General features: G+C 39.5%; 1 protein-coding gene across 4 annotated transcripts in view; it reads left to right on the top strand.

Moving 5' to 3' along the window:
* PRELID3A (PRELI domain containing 3A) overlaps positions 1 to 2,387 on the top strand; it is a 44,260-nt gene extending 41,873 nt beyond the window's left edge. For all 4 annotated transcript variants that reach the window (XM_056521537.1, XM_056521538.1, XM_056521536.1 and 1 more), the window contains one exon: positions 13 to 2,387. The gene's annotated coding sequence lies outside the window, so the exon portion shown is untranslated. The remainder of the gene's footprint in view (positions 1 to 12) is intronic.
* Positions 2,388 to 9,153: the final 6,766 nt, after the last annotated feature.

The raw sequence follows: 9,153 nt of genomic DNA, 5'->3' as shown, positions 1-9,153 counted from the left end.
TCTTCTCTGTAGATTCAGGACCAGTTATTGACACAATAATGACATCGCGAATGTAACTGTAAGAGAAGATCATTGCATGATCACCAGAAGATGTTGTATGATCACCATTATGGACCAATGACTCTCCCTTTATCAAAAATATCTTCTGATAAAATATTTTATAGAAATATTTTTTAAATGATCAATTAATTAGATGCAATAAATAAACATTGCCTACTTATTTACACTTTCATATTCATGGTTCAGATGTTTAAGAGTAAGTTTGTATCAGTTGACTTTGAAGGTCCTGGTTGGCTTGGGCAACCAGTTATCATTACCAGCATACCCTCCCAGCCAGTAGACTGCCGCCATCTTGTCAAGGTCAATTAAGTTACCCTCTCCGGTCAGGATGACAGCACAGCAATCTATGTGTCTGACATTGAATTCACATGTGCAGTTTTTCTGGCAGTTCTAGGATGGTTTAGCGCAGTTGCCCAAATTTACCAAGGCTGTTTTACACGTAGGCAACATAAAACTGAAACCAGACAGCTTTAAGGCTATATCACATGGAGGGATTGCAGTAAAGGGCCACACCAATGATCCAGCTATTATACATATATATGGTCCCCTTCCTGCACAATGATTGAGCCATGTAATAGGCTCCTTAAACAAGCACTGATAATTGTTTGCATTGGGCATGGGTCTGCCCATGTAACACTACCCCGAGGATGTGGCAACTTTATCACTCGCTCAGACTTTTTAAGAACGTTGTCATAGCTTTCGACTCTCTGGTTTCAGTTTTAGGTTATGTTCACACATTGTAAAATTAAGCGATGGACTTTATTTCCCTCTCATGTTTGCATCTGTAACTAGCAAAAAAAAAAAGACAGCCATGAATAAAAAGCCCCCTTATTTTTGGGGCTGAAATTAAAATGTGTGGGTGAAGTTTTTATACAAGAGATCATTGCCTGCATAAAGATACCGTGCTTGTCTTAAATGAGTACTGTAGTGGAATATAACTTATCCCCTATCCGAAGGAAAGGGGATAAATTATAGATCAAAGGGGACCCCCCCGATCTTCTGTACGGGGCCACGGCAGTTTGCAGGAAGCGCTGTGTAATGAATAGAAGGTGATAAATGACAGCTATTATATAGTACCTGAACTGCACCTTGCCACAATACTAATATTTTAACCCAGTTTGCCTCCGATTTGCCTTTTTGTAGCTGACTTTCCTAGGTCTTCTCTGCCTACTTTCTATGTGAAGATCTATTTTCTTAAGCAGCTTTAATGCATGTTATTTTTTATTTGACAAATCGTATAGTTGTTGTGAAACAGTTTGTATTTTAATTAGCAAAACAAACTGACTGATACAGTAACAATGAGTAGTGAGAAGGTGCCAATGGCTCACGGATACATCAAGGAGAATGCATGGTACATGGTGTTTGTTGATTTATAATATTATAAGGCTGTTTTATACTATTTTCTGCCTATGTTATGATTCTTTATACATAAAAGTCATAAAAAAAAACTAAAAAGCTTTATTTAAAAAAATGAAGATTAATATTTGGTGTCAGTGCTCTCCCAGTTTGGAAAGAAAATGGGCTTTTAGGTTATTAAAAGCAGTGTTGAGAATTTGCCACATTCTTCTTCAGATTGACTTGCTTCTGCCAATCCTGGATAGCTACACTTTGGGCATGTGTCTGCAATCACTGGTTTGCTCCATTCTGCATTTTCTGGTATTGTGTAATGCATGAGAATCTGACTGTTTCATTCTTTTGGGTAGGTGCAGAACTATGAGCTGATCACCATGTGGATTGTATCATGGTATCCTTCACCCGGCATTCGTTTAGTGCCTGAGGCTCGTGATGTTACAGTTACAGCCACACCCCCTCAATGCAAGTCTATGGGAGGGGGCGTGACGGCAATCACGCCCCCTCCCATCGACTTGCATTGAAGGGGCATGGCCGTGACATCACGAGCGGGGCGCGACTGTGACGTCATGAGCCTCCGCATCACCAGTCGCCATAAAAATATAGTCATTCTGTAAACTGGGCTACATATATAAAGATGTGTATCCCCTTACAGCCCTAGATGTCAATCACCATAAGCACATAACAAAATGAAATGAAAAATATCAGATGGCTCTACATTAGCCACAAAATAAGAATTTTTTTATTTTTTTAAAATCCCTGGCATAGGCGTAGATTCAACTGATAAAACTCCGACTGCCTGAAACCACCACTAGAGGAAGATTACTTCTTACGGTCTGATTGTACTATAACTCAGAGTATAAATGTATGGAATAAGCTTCCTCTTGGGGCATTTAGTTGTGTCTTTTTTTCAGTATATGGTACATTTAATTATTGCAGATGACCCTATGTGTGAAGTCTGTTTTTTTTTTTTTTTTCCTAAGATGGTTTTACTGGAATTAAGAGATATACTTTACAACAAGCTCCATGGATGTAGACATAGTGAACATTTCCAAACCCTATCCTTTGTAGAAGATAAGTTTGTAAGCATGCTCTGTGACCTGTGCAGAGGTAATTCTACAGGAAAAGGAAGGCTACTTTTGTCTTATCTATATACTGGTGTCACCTTTCGCTGTAATGCTGTACAGATTACTTTCCAGATATTAAACTTAATATAAAAAGAAACAACCTGTATTTACTAAACCAGCATCTTTTTATCAGGATTATCATTAAAGTTTTCATATAATTTAATAAGAGACATGGATATTTATTTATTAACTAACACTTGAAATACTGTATATACATGAAATACATATCCTCTTCTCTTAATTCTAGAGCTAAGATACCCTTATTTTATATTATGTAAAGCTGGGTTCACATTAGGATTCTGCAGTATGGTGCAGACATACATTGGGATCCTGTTAAAATGGGATGCCAATAAATATGTTCATGTACTGAGACTTGCTCATTGACTTTAATGGTATGAATGGTTTAATGGTAATTGTATGAATGTAGTCAACCAGAGACTATGCTTGGGTCAGTTCCTAAATGTACACATCACACCTTTGAGACCTAAATGTAGTCACTAGTTGTCTATATTCAAGACATTAAAGTCACTGGGGCCTATGCCAGAACATGCAGGTATATGTCGGCATCCCCTTGTATCAGTGCAACATACTATCAAACTGTCATGTGAACCCAGCTGTAAGTAAGTTACTTTGTAGAAAAATAATACATGAGAGAAGATGGCTTTATTGTATAATACAGGTTGAATAAGTCTAATCAGGCAAGTAATAGAAAACACGCCTCGTATGACAACATATCAGATATGGAGTAGGGAAGGCACTTGGACCTACTTTCCCTTTATGTTAGGACTCGCCACAAAATCCCAAATCACCACTTACATCATTCTTTACAAACATACAATTAGTATTCACAAAAAAAAAAAAAAAATAGAGAAATCCTGCTCTATTGAATAGTTCTGCGCTATTCCAGCAATTAAATTGAGGCAGCAGAAGAAACAAAAACAGAACTTGTTCCAAGTGCCAGATCCCTTGAGGTAGTCAGTCTTCCATTTTTAAGGAGCAGCCCCTCGTCCTCTGGGATGAAACTGGCTAACAGGTCGGCAACTCTCCTTTTCTTCAGCACGTTTAGCAGCCAGCTAAAAGTGCTGAAGAAAAAAGGAGAGTTGCCGACCTGTTGGCCAGTTTCATCCCAGAGGACGAGGGGCTGCTCCTTAAAAATGGAAGACTGACTACCTCAAGGGATCTGGCACTTGGAACAAGTTCCGTTTTTGTTTCTTCTGCTGCCTATACCATTACCGGACCAGACGCTGCCTGGGATCGGGGGAATCAAGCTGCAGGATCCCACTCTATGATATATGCGATACCAGATGTTGTGCTCTGAGCGCAACACCACAGGGTGAGTGTTATTACCAGCATCTCCCTACCTGTGCCTAACGTACTTCACCAGGGGCGCTATTGTGTGATTAAGGTCTATGGGTTTGTTTGGAGATCTGAAAAGAGCCGTAGCCAGAAAAGGACAAGGCTTTAATGCAATATTGTGCTTCCAAATGTAAGTTTAATGTAATCCAACTAATAGATGCTCTAAACTGTGGTGCTGCCCTAGGCCTGACTAAACTCACGCACCCCTCTCATTTAAATTTGCCCACCATTTCTTATCAAGACCACAACTTTTTCCTGTTTAGGACCCCCTCCTTACTCTGTAAACTCCACCTTCCCCCTTTATGCTACACCCTTTCATCTTCAGGCTTCAATTTTTCCTCTTTGCCCATTAGACATGGATACAGATTGCCTATTTGTATGTTTTGCATACCATTTGAAATGTTTTATCCATTATTTAATATAGATACTGTAGATAATGATCATTAAATTAAATAAGTCTAATCATTTTTACCAAGGTCAGTCATCTTAGTGACAAGTTGATAGGGTCACTGCTGTTCCTGGGAAAGTCTGAAGTTGGTGGCAGGTGCAAAAACAAGTTGTCGCCCTGGGCCTTTTTGGCCTAGTTAGATACAGGGCTTGCTGGAACTTACACTTGACAGTCTAATATGCTCCATCTTTATCAAACAGCCTGAGCCCCTGTTATAAAAACTGGTGGGTATTTAAACTGTCTACTCTAAGTTTACACAGGATTTTATCTACATTTATCTAAGTATTAGACAGAATTTGTTTATCTGCCCAACTAATTCTTGCTGTGTAAAACTGTCTTACAGACAAAATGGACCTTGTTGCTCATAGTAACAAACCATAACAGTTTCCAAAGCAATTTAAGAAAAGCTACACTGTGATTGGTTGTTAGACAAAATTGTTTTCACGAGCCTGCTCCCACTGTGCACCTCCTGGGGTCCGCCTTAGAAACTGCATGCTCAGCCAATCAGTGTCAACAGTGGTGTCCCGCCTCGGCTACCATTTGGCAGAAATCTTCATGCCAGCCAAAGGAAGTGCTGCTGCATCCATGAGAACAGCGGCGGTGGAGAAGGAAGGACAGTGGGGAAGATTTATCAAAACCAGTGCAGAGGAAGAGTGGTGCAATTGCCCATAGCAACCAATCAGATTGCTCCTTTCATTTTCCACAGGCCTCTAAAGAGGCCTGTGGAAAATGAAAGAGGCAATCTGATTGGATGCTATGGGCAACTGCACCACTCTTCCTCTGCACAGGTTTTGATAAATCTCCCCCAGTGAGTATAGGTTTTGTTTTTACCTGGCATTATGCATAAAAAACACTACACAAAACAAATTTAAAGCCTGGGACCTGTGGACTTCAAGCACTGGTAACACAGCAATAAATAGAATATAAAATTATTTTATTGTATACTATATGGCCCCTTTTAATGTCTTGTGGTAGTTCTTCTCTGTTGTTGAAGCCTGAGCTGGTCCTAAAGAAACAAATGGTGCAAACAATGGCAATCTGTGGGGTACTTACCTCCCTTCACAGGATAGTGAGTGCATGGATAGTACATGTAACCTATTACATAAATTAATGTTTTAACACATGGTTTCTGATGTTCTTTCCATGCTATGCCTTTATAGCACCTTAGGGAGAGAGATGTTGGATACAATGTGGTCGAATACTATGTAGAAAGCTACAGGAGGAGATGTACACAACCATCTTGCTCTGGTCTACTTGAGATAGCATTCTAGGACCATAAGCCTATCATTTCTATGCAAATAAAACACTGACTTGAAGGCTACACAAGTAGCTTTTTATGAAAATATGGTGGGTGACCTAATGGGTTGATCAACTGTGGCAGAACATGTATACAGTAAGGTCCATGTAGCCATTAAAGAAATGGAAATATCTTGATAAATACCTCAGATGTCTGCCAATGCCATTTTTTGGATGCCTGTTGTATTTTGCTTTTTTTTGTCAATACCATTGTATAACTTATACTAAGGAAATGAAAAATAAATCAGTTTAAACTCATCCTATTGTGTCATGTGCATTCCTGAAAGGTGTAGTACACAGGATATCCCTAGGTACAACATACATACTCTCAGATAAAAGAAGAATGGGGGGAAAAGAACCTTGGGAGATTCAACAAAACCTGTCTAGAGGAAGAGTGGTGCAGCTGCCCATAGCAATCAAGCAGAAGGCTTCTTTCTTTTCAAAAAGACCTGAGAAAAATGAGAGGCCTGCTTAGTTACTATGGGCAACTGCACCACTTTTACTCCACACAAGTTTTGATAAATCCCCCCATTTGTGCTGGTTATAAGAAGCGTTTAGTGAGGTAATATAGTTAAGCGAGAGAAGGAGAGAATGTTAAGAAACAAAAGATAACGAACATAGAACATGTCGGCAGATAAGAACCATTTGGCCCATCTAGTCTGCCCAATATTCAGAATCCTATCAACAGTCCCTGGCCCTATGTTATATGAAGGATAGCCTTATGCTTATCCCATGCATGTTTAAACTCCTTCATTGTATTTGCAGCTACCACTTCTGCAGGAAGGCTATTCCATGCATCCACTACTCTCTCAGTAAAGTAATACTTCCTCATATTACTGCAGAAACCTTTACCCCTCTATTTAAAAACAACGCGCTCTTGTGGTCGGTATTCTTCTTTTAAATATCCTCTCCTCCGTTTAGATTCCCCTTATGTATATAAAAGTCTCTATCATATCCCCTCTGTCTCTTCTTTCTTCCAAGCTATACATGTTAAGGCCCTTTAACCTTTCCTGGTAAGTTTTATCCATCAATCTAAGGCAACATATAACCGAGTTGTATCCGTAACATATATGTATGAACACAGCCCATACAACAGAGTTCCAGTATCTCTGTTCAACAGTACTTAATAGGACACAGGTGTATAGGGCAAACAACGGTCTCGCCGGCAACTAGAGTTCTAGTGAGTGTACACATAAATGATAGTGACTCACGGTTTAGCAGAAAGACTTTCTTTCACGTTTATTCAAGTAGTTTCAAGTACATTGTCTCGCAGGACATAAGGTTTAGCAGCGGTATTTCATAGCAGCATAGGTGATAACATGCTCCGTGCTCCTTTCAGTCTGGCCCTACATAGTAGCATAGAAGCCGTGAGTATTAACCCTTTAGATACTTTTTATTATGCGCATTAATAATAAATAAACAAGGAAGGCTACTATGTAACTAATAAGGTGCTTCAGTATAATTAGCATCACTGTAGCGACGCAAAATTATGCAGCACTACAGATATGCATTGAAATTACAGCATTCATTCATGCCTCTCGGTGTGTCAAGTTCCGTGATCCAAAATGTTTCTCTTTGCAATAGCCTTTTGTTGTTTAGGTCTTCATTAGTCTGTATAGGTACCTGCTCCAACACTAACCATCTAAGGTCCGAAATTTGGTGTCCAGCCTCTTTGTAATGTCTTGCTAAGGTGGTTCCTCCATACTTGCTGTGAATGCTATCCAACATCTCTTGTGCGGTTTTTTGTAACATTCGCCTAATAGCTGATTTATGCTCCGTAATTCTAGTTTTTATGTTTCTTGAAGTTTGGCCAACGTATCCTATGCCGCAAGGGCATTTCAACAAGTAAATAACGTTGTCAGAGTTACATGTAAAAAAGCTTTTAATTTTAATACATTTACTTGGATGGATGATGGTATCTCCCTTGACAACGTTATTACAGTTGGAACATGAGAGGCAGGGGTACGTGCCAAGTTTTTTAGCTGCTAGAAACGTCTGTGTGTGCTTTTTCTTTTTAAGAATGTCACTTTTGATAAGTTGGTCTCCTATGGATTTACCCTTCTTGTGTACATACATCGGCAGTGTACTAAACAGATGTCCATATTTTGCATCATTTTTTAATAATCCCCAATATTTAGTAATCGTTTTTTTCACAGTTTTACTCCTTTTGTCATTTGTACCTATATATAGAACCTGGTTCTTATCCTTTTCTTTTTTCGCCAATCTTTTCCTAAGTTGTTCTCTGGTTGGATCACGGAACGTGACACACTCACACCAAAAGGCATGAATGAATGCTGTAATTTCAATGCATACCTGTAGTGCTGCATAATTTTGCGTCGCTGCAGTGATTCTAATTATACTGAAGCACCTTATTAGTTACATAGTAGCCTTCCTTGTTTATTTATTATTAATGCGCATATTTAAAAGTATCTAAAGGGTTAATACTCACGGCTTCTATGCTACTATTTAGGGCCAGACTGAAAGGAGCACGGAGCATGTTATCACCTATGCTGCTATGAAATACCGCTGCTAAACCTTATGTCCTGCGAGACAATGTACTTGAAACTACTTGAATAAACGTGAAAGAAAGTCTTTCTGCTAAACAGTGAGTCACTATCATTTATGTGTACACTCACTAGAACTCTAGTTGCCGGCGAGACCGTTGTTTGCCCTATACACCTGTGTCCTATGAAGTTTTATCCATCAACCCATGTACTGGTTTAGTAGCTCTTCTCCGAATTCTCCCCAAAATATCTTCTGTACAGCAAACAAAATATAGAGCAGCGCCCAAGTAGATAGTAGATGGTGCAAGCAGCGATGAAAGATCCTAGGTCAAGGCAGGTAACACATCCAAGAAGAAGCTACAGCACTCAAGGTTATGAGTGTAGAAAAGGTGTTTATTCCATATCAATACAAAAAGCGCAACGTTTCTGCTGCCAGTGCAGCCTTTTTCAAGCAACAAACAGTGATCACATGGGTGCTATATATATGTAAATACACAAACAAATCAATAAAGTAACCAATCAAAAAATTAAGAGGTATATACCATGTAAAGTGCTATAAGATATAGGGTATAAATTGCCACTATAATGATAAAGTGCATGGTGGACAGTGTATGTTAAAAACACAATAAAACTTTACAAAGGCTACGTTTTACAGCCGAAAATATCATAATACAGTAATTACATCATTAAGTTCAAACATGTGTTGCATAATTAATGACAATACAGGAGGCGGGATGGTTCAGTTGCACTCACCCTATATGTTATATTCAAATCATACCTACAGTGTAACCAGCAATGTAGCATGAGCGTCCGCACGCGCGGCCACGTGACACGCCAAGTCACATGATCCTCCTCCATCGCGTCACGTGTCCGCGCGCACTTCCGGCCATGCGCACCGACACGTAAACAATGAACAGCTCTATTGGAACAAATGCGCATGTGCGCATGTCCAACGATGTGACTCTAGATGCGGTTCGCAACGGCCGCAAAAGAGGTCAGAATAGAGTCTGAG

This window comes from Hyla sarda, chromosome 5 (genome assembly GCF_029499605.1).
Source record: "Hyla sarda isolate aHylSar1 chromosome 5, aHylSar1.hap1, whole genome shotgun sequence".
Classification (NCBI taxonomy): domain Eukaryota; kingdom Metazoa; phylum Chordata; class Amphibia; order Anura; family Hylidae; genus Hyla; species Hyla sarda.
This window is presented reverse-complemented; position numbering and strand designations above follow the sequence as displayed.